We start from the raw sequence: 18,032 nt of genomic DNA, 5'->3' as shown, positions 1-18,032 counted from the left end.
CATTTCCTCTTTTCACTCTTTTCTAAGTGCTGAAAAGTACTTCTAAACTTTCAAAAAGTTCTTAAAAGTTTAAAAAGTTTTTTTTCTGTCTTTCTAAAAAAGTTCTGAAAACTTTTTTTCTTTTTCTATCACTTTAACTCTCTCTAAAAATGTCTGGCACAGGCCAAAATGTTGATCTGTCCAAACTTGCATATGATCACCTTAGCTGGAAAGGAGCAAGGAGTCTCTGCATAGAGAGAGGTTTGAGTGTAGGGAAGAATCCTTCCTTAGAACTGTTAATTAACATGCTTAGAATACAGGATAAGGCCATAAGTGCCCCATCTGTTGAAAAAGTAGCTAATGGTTTTCAATCTGATCCAGGGACTCCCCCAGGAAAAGATTCAGGAAAGAAACTTCCTAGCCTGCCCATTACTAGACAGTCTAACATAGTTGGTAATGATGATGAGCCACACCATATAAATAGTGTTGTCTCACATCATAGCAAAAGCATTTATTCTCACCATACTGGTAGTGATGTTTCTGTTAGCCAAGCTGTTAGGGTGGCTTCTGTAAGGGACAGGTCTCCTTCTGTCCATTCTCACCATACTTCTGTTTCAAAGCATGTCCCTCCCACCCACCCTGATGACAGATTGTTAGAAAGGGAGCTCAATAGATTGAGAGTGGAACAAACCAGACTGAAGCTCAAGAAGCAACAGCTGGATTTGGATAGACAGACTTTAGAAGTAGAGAAGGAGAGACAGAAACTGGGTTTAGAAACCCATGGTGGCAGCAGCAGTATTCCCCATAGTCATCCTGCAAAAGAGCATGATTCCAGGAATCTGCATAAGATAGTTCCCCCTTATAAGGAGGGGGATGACATTAACAAGTGGTTTGCTGCACTTGAGAGGGCCTGTGTTGTACAGGATGTCCCTCAAAGGCAGTGGGCTGCTATCCTATGGCTATCATTTAGTGGAAAAGGTAGGGATAGGCTCCTTACTGTGAAAGAAAATGATGCTAATAATTTCCAAGTTCTTAAGAATGCACTCCTGGATGGTTATGGCTTAACCACTGAACAGTACAGGATAAAGTTCAGAGAGACCAAAAAGGAGTCTTCACAAGACTGGGTTGATTTCATTGATCATTCAGTGAAGGCCTTGGAGGGGTGGTTACATGGCAGTAAAGTTACTGATTATGACAGCCTGTATAACTTGATCCTGAGAGAGCATATTCTTAATAATTGTGTGTCTGATTTGTTGCACCAGTACTTGGTGGACTCTGATCTGACCTCTCCCCAAGAATTGGGAAAGAAGGCAGACAAATGGGTCAGAACAAGGGTGAACAGAAAAGTTCATACAGGGGGTGACAAAGATGGCAACAAAAAGAAGGATGGTAAGTCTTCTGACAAGGGTGGGGACAAATCTAAAAATGAGTCTTCATCAGGCCCACAAAAACACTCTGGTGGGGGTGGTGGGCCCAAATCCTCTTTTAATCAGAACAAGGAAAAGAAACCATGGTGCTATTTATGTAAAATAAAAGGCCATTGGACAACAGATCCCAGTTGTCCAAAGAAAGGCACCAAGCCTCCTACCACTACAACCCCTACTGCTACACCTAGTGTCCCTACTAATAGCAGTGGTGGTGGGAGCAAACCTACTAATAGCCAATCCAAGGGAGTAGCTGGGCTCACTATTGGTAACTTAGTTGGGGTTGGCCTTGTTAGGGAGGCCACAGAGGCTGTGTTAGTCTCTGAGGGGGCTATTGATCTAGCCACCTTAGTTGCTTGTCCCCTTAATATGGATAAGTACAAGCAGCTACCCCTAATAAATGGTGTTGAGGTTCAGGCCTACAGGGACACTGGTGCCAGTGTGACTATGGTCATAGAGAAACTGGTCCACCCTGAACAACACCTACTTGGTCACCAGTACCAAGTAACCAATGCTCACAACACACTTAGCCACCCCATGGCTGTTGTAAATCTCAACTGGGGGGGGGGGGGTTACTGGTCCAAAGAAAGTTGTGGTAGCTTCAGATTTACCTGTAGACTGTCTATTAGGGAATGATTTGGAGACATCAGCTTGGTCAGATGTGGAGTTGGAGGCCCATGCAGCAATGCTGGGCATCCCAGGGCATATTTTTGCTTTTACAAGGGCTCAGGCCAAAAAGCAAAAAGGACAGGGAAGCTTGGATCCTGGAACAATGGACCAAGTGCTCCCTAAAGCTAGGGCTAGTAGAAGCAAACCACTTCCTACTATCCCTCCCTCTACAGTGGATTCAACTTCTGAGGAAGAAGAATTCCCTCCCTGTGCAGAACCTACACCAGAGGAGCTGGAAGCAGACACTGCTGAGCCTTTGGGTGAAGGGGGGCCTGCCAGAGAGGAGCTGAGTGTGGCACAGCAAACCTGTCCCACATTAGAGGGTCTCAGACAGCAAGCTGTCAAACAGGCTAATGGGGATGTCAGTGACTCTCACAGAGTTTACTGGGAAGACAACCTCTTGTACACTGAGCATAGGGATCCTAAACCTGGAGCTGCCAGGAGATTAGTGATTCCTCAGGAGTACAGAAAGTTCCTCCTAACACTGGCACATGACATTCCCTTAGCTGGGCATCTAGGACAAATGAAAACTTGGGACAGGCTTGTTCCCCTGTTTCATTGGCCTAGAATGTCTGAGGACACAAAGGAATTTTGTAAGTCCTGTGAAACCTGTCAAGCCAGTGGCAAGACAGGTGGCACCCCAAAGGCACCCCTTATTCCACTGCCTGTGGTTGGGGTTCCCTTTGAAAGGGTAGGGGTTGACATAGTTGGCCCCCTTGACCCTCCTACTGCTTCAGGCAATAGATTTATCTTGGTGGTAGTGGACCATGCCACAAGATATCCTGAAGCTATTCCTTTAAGGACCACTACAGCACCTGCAGTGGCAAAGGCCCTCCTGGGAATATTTTCCAGGGTGGGCTTCCCAAAGGAAGTGGTATCAGACAGAGGAAGCAATTTCATGTCTGCATACTTAAAGGCCATGTGGAAGGAGTGTGGTGTAACGTACAAGTTCACAACACCCTATCATCCACAAACAAATGGACTGGTGGAGAGATTTAATAAAACTCTCAAAGGCATGATTATGGGTCTCCCTGAAAAACTCCGCAGGAGATGGGATATCCTTCTACCATGCCTCCTTTTTGCCTACAGGGAGGTACCCCAGAAAGGAGTGGGCTTCAGCCCCTTTGAACTTCTTTTTGGACACCCTGTTAGGGTTCCACTCACACTTGTAAAGGAGGGTTGGGAACAACCTTTAAAAGCTCCTAAGCAGGATATTGTGGATTATGTACTTGGCCTCAGATCAAGGATGGCTGAGTACATGAAAAAGGCCAGTAAAAACCTTCAGGCCAGCCAAGAGCTCCAGAAGCAATGGCATGATCAGAAGGCTGTTTTGGTTCAGTACCAACCAGGGCAGAAAGTGTGGGTCTTGGAGCCTGTGGCCCCAAGAGCACTCCAAGATAAATGGAGTGGGCCCCACACAATTGTTGAGAAAAAGGGTGAAGTCACCTATTTAGTTGACTTAGGCACTGCAAGGAGTCCCCTTAGGGTACTCCATGTAAACCGCCTGAAACCCTACTATGACAGGGCTGATCTCACCCTGCTCATGGCAACTGATGAGGGACAGGAAGAAGACAGTGATCCTCTACCTGATCTCTTCTCTTCCACAGAACAAGATGCTCTTGTGGAAGGTGTAGTTTTGGCTGATTGTCTTACTGCTGAGCAGAAAGACAATTGCATAAACCTCCTAGATCAATTCTCTGAACTCTTCTCTACTGTGCCAGGTACCACTTCTTGGTGTGAGCACACTATAGATACCGGAGACAGTTTACCTGTCAAAAGTAAGATCTATAGGCAGCCTGACCATGTCAGGGACTGCATAAAGCAAGAGGTCCAGAAAATGTTAGAACTAGGAGTAGTTGAGCACTCTGACAGTCCATGGTCTTCTCCTGTGGTACTGGTACCAAAACCCCATTCCAAAGATGGAAAGAAGGAAATGCGGTTTTGTGTAGACTATAGAGGTCTCAACTTGGTAACCAAAACTGATGCTCACCCTATACCCAGGGCAGATGAGCTCATAGATACACTGTCATCTGCCAAGTATCTAAGCACTTTTGATTTGACTGCAGGGTATTGGCAGATCAAATTGTCAGAAGATGCTAAACCTAAGACTGCATTTTCTACCATTGGAGGACATTACCAGTTTACTGTAATGCCTTTTGGTTTGAAAAATGCACCTGCCACTTTTCAGAGGTTGGTGAACACAGTCCTGCAAGGGCTGGAAGCTTTCAGTGCAGCATATTTGGACGATATAGCTGTGCTCCAGCTGGGATGATCACCTGGTCCACCTATGGAAAGTTTTGGAGGCCCTGCAAAAGGCAGGCCTCACTATCAAGGCTTCAAAGTGCCAGATAGGGCAGGGTAAGGTGGTTTATCTGGGACACCTTGTTGGTGGGGAACAGATTGCACCACTTCAGGGGAAAATCCAAACAATTATTGATTGGATCCCCCCTACCACTCAGACTCAGGTGAGAGCCTTCCTAGGAGGTTCATTAAGAACTATGGCTCCATTGCAGCCCCTCTTAATGACCTCACATCCAAGAAAATGCCTAAAAAGGTATTATGGACAGCAAACTGTCAGAAAGCTTTTGAGGAGCTGAAGCAGGCCATGTGCTCTGCACCTGTCCTGAAAAGCCCTTGTTACTCTAAAAAATTCTATGTCCAAACTGATGCATCTGAATTAGGAGTAGGGGCAGTCCTATCACAACTTAATTCTGAGGGCCAGGATCAACCTGTTGCTTTTATTAGTAGGAGGTTGACCCCTAGAGAAAAGCGTTGGTCTGCCATTGAGAGGGAGGCCTTTGCTGTGGTCTGGGCACTGAAGAAGTTGAGGCCATACCTGTTTGGCACTCACTTCATTGTTCAGACAGACCACAAACCTCTACTTTGGCTAAAACAAATGAAAGGTGAAAATCCTAAATTGTTGAGGTGGTCCATATCCCTACAGGGAATGGACTATACAGTGGAACATAGACCTGGGAGTAGCCACTCCAATGCAGATGGACTCTCCAGATATTTCCACTTAGACAATGAAGACTCATCAGGTCATGGCTAGTCTTATTGTCCTTCGTTTGGGGGGGGGGGTTGTGTAGGAAAGTACCATCTTGCCTGGCATGTTACCCCCATTTTTCACTGTATATATGTTGTTTTAGTTGTATGTGTCACTGGGACCCTGGTAACCCAGGGCCCCAGTGCTCATAAGTGTGCCTGAATGTGTTACCTGTGTAGTGACTAACTGTCTCACTGAGGCTCTGCTAATCAGAACCTCAGTGGTTATGCTCTCTCATTTCTTTCCAAATTGTCACTAACAGGCTAGTGACCATTTTTACCAATTTACATTGGCTTACTGGAGCACCCTTATAATTCCCTAGTATATGGTACTGAGGTACCCAGGGTATTGGGGTTCCAGGAGATCCCTATGGGCTGCAGCATTTCTTTTGCCACCCATAGGGAGCTCTGACAATTCTTACACAGGCCTGCCACTGCAGCCTGAGTGAAATAACGTCCACGTTATTTCACAGCCATTTTACACTGCACTTAAGTAACTTACAAGTCACCTATATGTCTAACCTTTACCTGGTAAAGGTTAGGTGCAAGTTACTTAGTGTGAGGGCACCCTGGCACTAGCCAAGGTGCCCCCACATTGTTCAGAGCCAATTCCCTGAACTTTGTGAGTGCGGGGACACCATTACACGCGTGCACTACATATAGGTCACTACCTATATGTAGCTTCACAATGGTAACTCCGAATATGGCCATGTAACATGTCTATGATCATGGAATTGCCCCCTCTATGCCATCCTGACATAGTTGGCACAATCCCATGATCCCAGTGGTCTGTAGCACAGACCCTGGTACTGCCAAACTGCCCTTCCTGGGGTTTCACTGCAGCTGCTGCCAACCCCTCAGACAGGCATCTGCCCTCCTGGGGTCCAGCCAGGCCTGGCCCAGGATGGCAGAACAAAGAACTTCCTCTGAGAGAGGGTGTTACACCCTCTCCCTTTGGAAAATGGTGTGAAGGCAGGGGAGGAGTAGCCTCCCCCAGCCTCTGGAAATGCTTTGTTGGGCACAGATGTGCCCAATTCTGCATAAGCCAGTCTACACCGGTTCAGGGGACCCCTTAGCCCTGCTCTGGCGCAAAACTGGACAAAGGAAAGGGGAGTGACCACTCCCCTGACCTGCACCTCCCCTGGGAGGTGTCCAGAGCTCCTCCAGTGTGCTCCAGACCTCTGCCATCTTGGAAACAGAGGTGCTGCTGGCACACTGGACTGCTCTGAGTGGCCAGTGCCACCAGGTGACGTCAGAGACTCCTTCTGATAGGCTCCTTCAGGTGTTAGTAGCCTATCCTCTCTCCTAAGTAGCCAAACCCTCTTTTCTGGCTATTTGGGGTCTCTGTCTCTGGGGAAACTTTAGATAACGAATGCAAGAGCTCATCCGAGTTCCTCTGCATCTCTCCCTTCACCTTCTGCCAAGGAATCGACTGCTGACCACGCTGGAAGCCTGCAAACCTGCAACATAGTAGCAAAGACGACTACTGCAACTCTGTAACGCTGAGCCTGCCGCCTTCTCGACTGTTTTCCTGCTTGTGCATGCTGTGGGGGTAGTCTGCCTCCTCTCTGCACCAGAAGCTCCGAAGAAATCTCCCGTGGGTCGACTGAATCTTCCCCCTGCAACCGCAGGCACCAAAAAGCTGCATTACCGGTCCCTTGGGTCTCCTCTCAGCACGACGAGCGAGGTCCCTCGTATCCAGCGACTCTGTCCAAGTGACCCCCACAGTCCAGTGACTCTTCAGTCCAAGTTTGGTGGAGGTAAGTCCTTGCCTCACCTCGCTGGGCTGCATTGCTGGGAACCGCGACTTTTGCAGCTACTCCGGCCCCTGTGCACTTCCGGCGGAAATCCTTTGTGCACAGCCAAGCCTGGGTCCACGGCACTCTAACCTGCATTGCACGACTTTCTAAGTTGGTCTCCGGCGACGTGGGACTCCTCTGTGCAACTTCGGCGAGCACCGTTTCACGCATCCTCGTAGTGCCTGTTTCTGGCACTTCTCCGGGTGCTACCGGCTTCAGAGAGGGCTCCTTGTCTTGCTCGACGTCCCCTCTCTCTGCTGGTCCAATTTGCGACCTCCTGGTCCCTCCTGGGCCTCAGCAGCGTCCAAAAACGCTAACCGCACGATTTGCAGCTAGCAAGGCTTGTTGGCGTTCTTTCGGCGGGAAAACACTTCTGCACGACTCTCCACGGCGAGAGGGATCCGTCCACTAAAGGGGAAGACTCTAGCCCTTTTCGTTCCTGCAGAAACCTCAGCTTCTTCTGTCCAGTAGAAGCTTCTTTGCACCCGCAGCTGGCATTTCCTGGGCATCTGCCCATCTCCGACTTGCTTGTGACTTTTGGACTTGGTCCCCTTGTTCCACAGGTACCCTAGATTGGAAATCCACACTTGTTGCATTGTTGGTTTGTGTCTTTCCTGCATTATTCCTCTAACACGACTTCTTTGTCCTTAGGGGAACTTTAGTGCACTTTGCACTCACTTTTCAGGGTCTTGGGGAGGGTTATTTTTCTAACTCTCACTATTTTCTAATAGTCCCAGCGACCCTCTACAAGGTCACATAGGTTTGGGGTCCATTCGTGGTTCGCATTCCACTTTTGGAGTATATGGTTTGTGTTGCCCCGATCCCTATGTTTCCCCATTGCATCCTATTGTAACTATACATTGTTTGCACTGTTTTCTAAGACTATACTGCATATTTTTGCTATTGTGTATATATATCTTGTGTATATTTCCTATCCTCTCACTGAGGGTACACTCTAAGATACTTTGGCATATTGTCATAAAAATAAAGTACCTTTATTTTTAGTATAACTGTGTATTGTGTTTTCTTATGATATTGTGCATATGACACTAAGTGGTACTGTAGTAGCTTCACACGTCTCCTAGTTCAGCCTAAGCTGCTCTGCTAAGCTACCATTATCTATCAGCCTAAGCTGCTAGACACCCTATACACTAATAAGGGATAACTGGGCCTGGTGCAAGGTGCAAGTACCCCTTGAACATGGAGGATGAACATGGAATGGGCCCCAGAAGGGGAGCATGAGGAAGTGCAAGGGAGTCAGCAAAGGGGCCCAGCACAGAATCCTCATGTAAAGTCACCGGCGCCGCTCCCAGCGTTGACGAGTGGGGGAAGCTTCCTCAGAAGCAGCGTCGCCTGACTCCGGAGATATCAATATCGGCACGTCAAATGGGTTCTACGAGTCTAACAGAGCTTGTGAGGCATTGGGACAAGAGGATCAGGCGAAGGAGACGGAGGCTGTACGAGGCCGTGCGCAGACACAACGATCCGACACCGGAGTTGGATTCAAGAGTGTGAGCAGGCACCGAGATGGAAAGCGCTGGCAAAGAACCGGCCAAAACACTCACCACTTCCATAGGGCCCAAAGCGCTCCTGAGGTGGGGGAGGGGGGTAGGACCAAAGATAGAATGGAGGGATGCATAAAAATTTTGCATTTGCTCCATGTACGCCCCAATGCCGGGAAACAGCAGAAGAGATGGGGTTGACACGGGCACAAACTCCCCTGGAGCAGAACGCGGAGGCGGAGACGCCGGAGAGCGTAAAGGCACCTGTGACCTACCTGGAGACGTAGAGGATGCAACAGAGGTCATGGAAACCATCCGAGAACGACTCCTTGATCGCTCTCGGACAGAGAAGATGAAGACAGAACGCAACGCCGGCGCAAAGAGGACCTGTCCGCCTACGCCGCAAGGAGCTTCATATGGTGCTCCCTCAAAGACTTCGGCTTCAGACGATGGCAGGTGTTGCAGTCGTCGGCGTCATGATGAGACCCCAGGCACCACAGACGGAATGAGGATCCGTTACCGACATCTGCCGGGAACAGGATCCACAGGGTTTAAACCCAGAAGGCATATACACAATGTACTGTGAAAGATATTGGTATTGAAAACAAAATACCCGACATCGGGTGAAAAAGGCCAAAGGGCCAGAGGTACGCCGATACACCGGATCCGCGTTACTGCGCAGAAAAGAAGAAACTGACATCAGCACATTGGAGGAGGGAATATATGGACTCTGCTGATGTCATCTCTGGGGACGAAGTCGCTGCGGACTCGCTCGATGCCCGCTACAGACGCGCAGAGGTACTTCTGAGGAAAATTGCCCGGATCCAGTATGACGCCTGGGGCAGAATTCACAGATAAGGAATCTGCAGCTAGTCGTCTTTATCAGATGTTGTCGGGCGCCAGGTGCACAAAGTCTAGTGGTAGGAATCACTAGGCCCAAGGGTCCCGGTATTATCTGACACAGGGTACAGTCCAAAAGTCAGGCAGATGCCGCCAACACGAGGCCCCACCCTCTCGGGGTCAACCCCAAACATCACAGTAAGCATGAAATACCAAAACAAAAGATCTGACAATGATGAGTTTAGTTGCCTTACAACTTCTAGTCTGTCACAACCACCTCTTTAAATACAAGCTTACACCAGCGTCACCATAATGAGGTCACATAATAACTTATCTTGCCTTTCAGAATCAAAGCAACAAGCGTCCCAAAAGCTCATCCTGATTTGAGCTGACTTAAGAAAGGAAATTATGGCTTTTGGGAAGAAATGAAGCACAAACCACTCTTTATTCTAATGAACCCTCTATCTAATCAATAACTCTACATACAAAACTCTAAAAAGCCAGATCATTATTTATTAAAACCATTCTTGACTTAGACAAAAATAATCGCAGACAATTAAAATAACTAACAGCTGCTAAACCCATTAAAACCACTTCGCCTGAGTGTCCCTCTGTTATATGTTGGGGGATCTCTAATTTTTGATAATAGAAATCAGACTTATGGATGCTTCCACCCAATAGCAGAACACTCATCACAGCCCTTACAAATCTTAGACTAGTTGCTTAACCTTTGACTCAGTATCCCAAAATGACAGCATATAGGCATTAAACTGTACAACTAGTTTTCTGGCTCTATCACAGTCATTCTTGCTAAATCTGTAAGCCATGGCGTTGACCTACTGTGGGGCTATATGAACAAGTTACTTACCTTCAATAACCCTTTTTTTGGTGGATACAGTAACTACCTGTGAATTACACCTCATTGCACCAGCTATCAATGGAAATCTTTTGATTTCTGGCTCTCCACGTCGACAAGGACGTCACAATGGAACGGCTCTGCGCGCAACTCTAAGATGTCAGAGCCATAAGAAGTCCTCACCGGTGTACTGACATCAGTTTCACTCACTTTTTTTCGTGCCTTCGAGGTGAACAGGTGAACACCAACATCGCAAGCACAGCATGTACGAACTCAATAGATTAATTTATATAAATGTATATATATATATATATATATATATATGTATATATATATATATATATATATATATATATATTCTGCAACATATACAAAATATACACAACAATTTCCTTATTGGTATATTCAGATAGGCAACGGGAAGGTGGGTGAGTCAGTGAGAACTCCACAGGTAGATACTATATCCACCAGAACTAGCGTTATCAAAGGTAATTAACTTGTTCTTCTAATGGATACATCTACCTGTGGATTCCTCGCCTTTTGAACAGAGCCCCAAAGCAGTTCCGCACTCGGAGGTGGGTGCCTGCCTGCCTATGCCAAGAAACAGGCAAGCAGTAATGTTTTGCAGAAGTGTGGAGGGAAGCCCAGGTTGCTGCTTTGCAAATGTCAATGACTGGTACACCTCTAGCTAAAGCCGATGTAGCAGCCACAGCTATGGTCGAATGAGCCCTAATGCCTTTAGGAGGATCGTTCCGCAAAGAGTGACCCACCCTTCATTTTGCCCACATAGCCGATGAACAGCTAATCGTCAGTCCTAAATTCACTTGTACGGTCCATGTAGAACCTGAACGCTCTCTTTGGATCCAGAAGAAGTAGCCTTTCCTCCTCTTTAGAAGGATGGGGAGGAGGGTAGAAGGACGGAAGGGTGATGGACTGCCCTAAATGAAAAGGAATCTCTACCTTTGGCAGGAAAGTCAGCCTGGTTCTCAACAGCACCTTGTTGACATGGGAAGTGGTAAACGGGGGTTTTACACTAAGAGCTTGCAGCTCACTAACACGTCTAGCCGATGCGATCACTATGAGAAAAACAGTTTTAAACATAAGTGTAGGAGGATGGCCTGGTTTGTAGTGGGTACCTATGGTACTTACACCTTATACCGGGTACTGCTATCCCTTATTAGTGAAATGTAGGCAGTGTCTAGAAGCCAGGCTCTCAAGGGGTAGCTGAGCAGCCAAGGCTTATCTAGGAGACATGCAAAGCTCATGCAATAACACTGTAGTCACACAGTACTCACACACATGAAAGAAAATACTCAGTGTTACAAAAATAAAGGTACTTTATTTTGGTGACACAAATTCCAAAAATACCATAGAGACTATACTCCATTAGGAGGTAAGTAATACACAAATTATATAAACTAGTATGCAAAAATAGCTGTAAAACAGTTAGAAAACAGTGCAAATAGTGGAAATCACAATAGTTAGAAATGGGCCTGCGGGGGGCAAGTGTAGTGTGTAGAGGGGCTCTGGGAGTATAAGAAAACACCAAAGGTAAGTAATAGAACCCACCCTAGAGCCCAGGAAAGCAGGAGTAAATCAAAGTAACTTTCCTAGAACACACAAGAACACAAGAAAGACGATTATGCAAGAACCAGAAGAGACTGCAAGACACCAACAGTGGATTCCTGGACCTGAAGACCTGTGAAAGAAGGGGACCAAGTCCAAGAAGCACTGAAGAGTCCAGGGATGACAGGAGCCCCTGCTAACCCAGATGAAGGTGCAAAAGAGGAACACCGGTGAATAACGTCAGTACTGCACCGAAGACCGATGCGGGTTCCTGGTTGGCGCAGATTATGTCCCATGCCAGATGGAAGATTGCAGTCTGGTTTGCGTCGCTGGATTCCGCCAACAAGCCTTGGCACACACAAAGCTTGTGGTTAGTGGAAAATGGTGCTGCCCCAGATCAGGAGGGACCTGGTGGACTCTACCCAGGAGGAGGAGCTGGGGGTAGGTCTCAGCAACTCAGAGAGCCCTCAGAAAACCAGGCAGCGTGCACAGGAGTCCCACAGCACGGGGGCAAAGGAGGCACAAATGGAGGCCCATGCAGCACTACAACAAAGGATCCCACGCCGCCAGAGACCCATGCAGGAAGGTGTGCATCGCAGGATAGAGTGCTGGGGGCCGGAGCTGCACGGTGCACAAAGAACTTTGTGGACGAATGCTAACAAGCCTTGGCAACTGCAAAACACACTGTACACAGGGGTACTGTCTTGTGTGGGGAGGCAAGCTCTTACCTCCACCAAATTTGGACAGTAGGATGTCGGGACCATCTGAACCAATTGAGTCCAGCACCCGTGAGGCAGGATCCACGCAGCTCATCAGGAGAAGGGACCCACGCCGCCGGTCATCGTTGCAGAGAGGTGCCTGCTGAAGCAGGGGAGTGACTCCTTCACCCCAAGGGAGATTCCTTCGTTCTTCTGTTGCAGGCTGACAACAGGTTGTCCTCTGAGGATGCACAACTGGGAAACAGTTGCAGTTGCTGGCAGGAACTGAAGTTACAATGTTGCAGGAGTCGTCTTTGCTTCTTTGTTGCAGTTTGTAGAGTTCCTGGAGGGTCCAGATGCCGTTTTTTAAAGTAAGAAGGTGAAGTAAAGGATGCAGAGGGTTCCTGCTGGAGTCTTGCAATCCAATCCAAATCTGAAGAACCACCCAAGAGAGAGACCCTAAATAGCCCTGAAAGGGGGATGGGCCAGCTAAACAGGTAAGCACCTATCAGGGGAGGGCTCTGACATCACCTGCTGGCACTGGCCACTCAGATGCTCCCCGTGTTCCATGCCAACTTGGAATCCAGGATAGCAAAATCCAGAGACCCTCTAGAGGAGCTCTGAGCACCACCCCTGGGGGGCTGATGGACAGGGGAGTGGTCACTCCCCTTTCCTTTGTCCAGTTTCGCGCCAGAGCAGGGACTGGGGGTCCCTGAACCAGAGTAGACTGAATTATGGACCACCTGTGCCCTTCAAAGCATTTCAAGTGGCTTGGGGAGGCTACCCCTCCCAATCCGGTAACACCTTTTTCCAAAGGGAGAGGGTGTAACACCCCTCTCCCTAAGGAAATCCTTTGTTCGGTCTTCCTGGGCTTGAGCGGCTCAAGCAACCAGAGGGCATAAACCTGTCAGAGAGGTGGCAGCAGCTTGGGCTGCCTGGAAAACCTCAGAAGCCTGGAATGGCAATACTGGGGGTCCTCTAAGGAGCTTCCCGAGTGCATGGAATCATACAACCAATGCTTGCAAAAGCCTTGGGGTATGATTCCAACATGTTTGATACCAAACATGCCTATGTTTGGAGTTACCATTATGTAGCTAGACATAGGTAGTGACCTATGTCCAGTACACGTTTAAAATGGCGTCCCTGCACTCACGAAGTCCGGGAAAATGGTCCTGGAGGTTGTGAGGGCACCTCTGCTAGTGCAGGGGTGCCTTCATACACAGGTACTCTGCATCCTGCCCTCAGGGCTGGAGGGCCTGTTATAAGGGTGACTTGTAAGTGACTAGGTGCAGTGTAAATGGCAGTGAAAGGGTGCATGCACCTTTTCACGCAAGCTGCAATGGCAGTCATGCAGAAGCCTTTGCATGGGCTCCCTATGAGTGGCAAATTATATGCTGCAGCCCATAGGGATCCCCTGGAACCTCAATGCCCTGGGTACCTAGGTGCTATATACTAGGGACTTATAAGGGGGCACCAGTATGCCAATTGTGGGTGACATACTGAGTTAACAGTATGCAACAACCATAATTTAAGGGAGAGAGCATAGCTACTGGGTTCCTGATTAGCAGGATCCTAGTAGACCCAGTCAAACACACTGACAAACCGGCCAAAAGTGGGGGCAACCAAGCTAGAAAGAGGTTACGTTCCTACAGTAAGGAGCCTCAATGGGCAACTATTTAACGGTTCAAACGGCGTACCCATCAGACACGTTAAAACTAAATTTAAATCCCACTGAGGCATTATAAAAGGAGTGGGAGGAAACTTATTAGTCAAACCCGTAAGAAACCTTAAAACTATAGGGAACTTTAACAAAGGTGGTTGGTCAGGTAAGTAAATAAATGCAGACATTGCAGAGAGATAACCCTTCACTGTTGCAACTGCACAACCTTGCTGTGCCAACAAAAGAGAAAATTGCAAAACACTGGATAAGTGGGCATTTAAAAGGTCCATGTGTCTGTCCTCACACCATTTGACAAACTTGACCCATCTATAAGCACAGACAGTTTTGGTGGAGTGTCACCTGAATGACAAAGTAACATCTACCACTTCAAGGGGAAGAGAAAAGGAATTCAGGTTGCCCTGTTCAATCTCCAGGCATGTAGGTGCTGGCTCTGGAGGTGGGGGTGTAGAACCTGCCCCAGTGACAGTGAGAAGAGATCTGTCCTGTCAGGGAGACAGCGGGCACAGTGAGAGCTGAAGGAGGTCTGTATACCACACCCTTGTTGGCCAATCCGGAGCTATCAACATGACTTGGGCCTGGTCTTGGCGAATCTCCTCAGAACCGGAGGAATCAAGGGCATGGAGGGGGAACACGTAAAGCAGCCAGTTCCTCCAGCCCAATTGAAACGCGTCCTCCAGCATTCCCTGCATCAGGTACTGGAAGCTGCAAAACAATGGGCAGTGCGCGTTCTTAAGAGTGGCAAACAGGTCTATATGAGGCGCCCCCATAACTGGAAGACATGAAGAGCCATCTCCGGATGAAGTCGCCACTCGTGGTCGACTGAAAAGTGCAGGCTGAGACTGTCTGCACGAACCTTGAGAACTCCGGCCAAATGGTTTGCTTCTGTGCCAATCCAATGATCCTGAGCCTAGGACCAGAGTCATCTATCACAGTGCTTCTGCAGATCCTAATAGACACCTTGAGATCTCCTTTGTGTTGAAACCACTGCTTGTGGAGGCATCACTGGAGGGCCCTCATGTGCCAGCTTGCATGAGTGACCAACAGAATGCAGGAGGCGAATAGACCGAGGAGACATAAGACCTTTAGGGCTGGAACAAACGCTCCGTTCTGAAAGATTGGAATCATAGCCTGAATGTCCTGAATCCTCTGTGGAGTAGGGTAGGCACGATTCATTGTGGTGCCCACTACTGCCCTTATGAACAGGGTGTGCTGAGAGAGCTCAAGTGAGATTTGGGTACGTTGATGAAAAAACCCAGATTGAACAACAGCTGAGTTGTCAAATGCAAGTGATGTTGCACCAACTCCGGAAACTTGGCTTTGAGCAACCAATTGTCTAGGTAAGGGAATACTGGTATTCCCCACCTTCTGAGAAGTGCTGCAACCACTGCCATTACATTGGTGAAGACTCGAGCTGTGGAAGTAAGATCAAAATGGGGGACCGCAAACTGGCAGTGTTGCGTACCGACCATGATGCAGCTCTATTTCCTGTGTGACTGCAGAATGAGGATGTGAAAATACGCATCCTTCAAGTCGATAGAAACCATCCAGTCTTCCTTGTCCAGCGCAAGAAGCACCTGTGTTAGGTTCAGCATTTTTTATTTTTCCTGTTTGAGGAACCAACACAAAATCCTTAGGTACAGGATGGGGCGCAAACGATCATCCTTTTTGGGGTTTCGAAAATATCTTGAATCACATCCCTAGCTCCTTTTCTGCTCTGGAACTAACTCCACTGCACCCTTTAAAAGCAGATTCTGTACCTCCTGCTGAAGCAGCAGCAAATGTTCTTCTGAACACCAAGTTTGCTGGGGAGGGAAAAGAGGTGGAAACTCCTGAAAGAGAAGGGTATATCCATTTCCTACAATGTCTAACACCGAACTGTCCATTATTGACTTCCACTTTTGAAGGAAATTAATTATATACTTTACAGCTTTATTTCGGTAAAACAATACCATAAAAGCATACTGACAAAATTCTTACATTTCTAGAAGAAACAAAGACACTTTTTTAAAAGAAAAAAGACAAAGAAACACTAAAAACTGATCGAGACCAAAGCTCCCTCAGGGCCATACAATACAAATAGGCGAGTTATGGGTATAAATGTTATTAAAAAATCAACAATTAATCACTAAAACACTATAAAATATACAGTACATATCATCATGCAGATCGCCATATAAATATTATAAACTTTTATAAAATACCCCTAAAGTATAAGCCTTAATACAAAAACAGTTAAAATTGCTATCTTGCTAGTAGTATCATTAACTATAGACTAGCTCAAAAAGTAACCATTATGAAAGTAGGATATATGCTTTTGAATGACTATTTGCCTCCAGTAGGTTCAAGTTGCCTCTACAATCTTAGCAATATAGATACCATCATCACGTGAGGGGTTATTTGACTAATTTTTAGAAAGTGATTAACAATCCCTAGGGCCCAACGATTCCTTTCTTTCTTACGTGCCTATATTGCTTAGAGGTCATATACGATCGAGTGATGCAAAAAGGCACATTGTTCTAGCAGCAGCAAATATTCACTTATCTACTAGAAACAAGTTATCTGATATTGATCTTAAAAACAGTAGGTAAAAATCGATTACAGTATTTCATTTGTAAAACCCATAAAATTTACCTCCCGTGCCATCAGGCACTTGTTTGCCTAACTAGGAGGAGATTTTTTGGGATAAAAAATAAATAAATATCAGAATCCAGGAACAAGTTTCATAGGTGACAATGACCATTCTAGGTAACTTAATCAACCTCCCAGTAGCTACGGTCCTCCCGGGCATAGACAGTGTCCCCTGAGCTAGATATATCCTTGGCCGATTATAGGTCCCAAGGCCATTGAATTGCAGAGGGTGACTCCCAGTTATCGATTTCAGGACCCATAGGTTGACTTTGGGAGTTTTGCCTGAATTAGAGCGCCTACAACCTCAGGCCCGCCTTGTCTCTGATTAATGAAATTGCTATTAAGAACCGGCTTAGACCAAAAACAACATATGGTATCGAGCTGGATCTCAAAGATCTGGCAGCTTCATTGTAGTTCCTGATTTCAACGTTCCTGCAGATGGGTCGGATCCATTTCTTCCTTAGTTTATCGTAGGCAATGCAATTTAAAAGGACATGATCCGTCGTTTCTGGAGTCTCCATATTACATAGCTCGCAGGTCGCCTCATGATTACTCCCATTCAGGAGACCCCATTTGAAGGTAAAAGCCTTGACCTGGAGAATCCCATATCGATACTTCATAAATAAAGCTTTTGCTCGTCTAGGTTGAATGGTATCAATCCATTCCTCAGCGCTCGGTAGTGGTTTAAAATCCAGAAAACTTAAGGTTAGTCTACCTGAATCCTTGCTATGAAGAGGGCTATTAAAGATGAAGTCCCAAAATACTTGCTTTAGTCGGATCTTTGATTGGGTTGTGAGTATATGCGGTTCATCCCAGTAGATTTTCAGCCCTAAATTGTAAAAGCTTTGCCTGATATAATAAAGCCACGGGAGGGAAATAGTCTTGTCCAAGCCCATGATCTCAATTAAGGCTTGCCTGTATTGGATCAGTTCAGGGGTTGTCCAAAGTCTACACCAGTAGAGCAGGGGCCTCAGGGCTGCCAATTTGCCTATTTGTTTCATATTAGTGTCATGGGCTAAGGGAATCAGCGGAGTCGATGGAGGGAGGTCCAATATCCCCCTCATGAAATTATTTTCCTGAGTGGCCAATGGAGTTAGTTTTGTGAATCCCCAGAGTTCTGCGCCATACAGAGCAGCGGCCTGTGCTTTGCACCTGTAGATCTCGAATACTGGTGACACAGTACTCGACCTTGAACATTTGTAATTTTTACTGATTGCCACAGAGCTATGAGTTGAGGAGATAGCAGCTTTGTTGATGTGCGGCGCCCATGACAATTTGGCATCAAGCAGTATCCCTAGGTAGTTGAAATTTTTAACTCGTTCCAGTGCCTGCCCTCTAATACAAA

The 18,032-nt window shown here is 47.0% G+C and overlaps 1 protein-coding gene and 1 long non-coding RNA gene across 5 annotated transcripts in view; one reads left to right on the top strand and one right to left on the bottom strand.

Moving 5' to 3' along the window:
* AK9 (adenylate kinase 9) overlaps window positions 1-18,032 on the bottom strand; it is an 824,487-nt gene that overhangs the window by 236,232 nt on the left and 570,223 nt on the right. The gene's annotated exons all lie outside the window — the stretch shown is intronic.
* Window positions 1-18,032, top strand: part of LOC138295903 (uncharacterized) — a 419,369-nt gene that overhangs the window by 74,048 nt on the left and 327,289 nt on the right. The gene's annotated exons all lie outside the window — the stretch shown is intronic.

Source organism: Pleurodeles waltl, chromosome 5 (genome assembly GCF_031143425.1).
Source record: "Pleurodeles waltl isolate 20211129_DDA chromosome 5, aPleWal1.hap1.20221129, whole genome shotgun sequence".
Taxonomy (NCBI): Eukaryota; Metazoa; Chordata; class Amphibia; order Caudata; family Salamandridae; genus Pleurodeles; species Pleurodeles waltl.
This window is presented reverse-complemented; position numbering and strand designations above follow the sequence as displayed.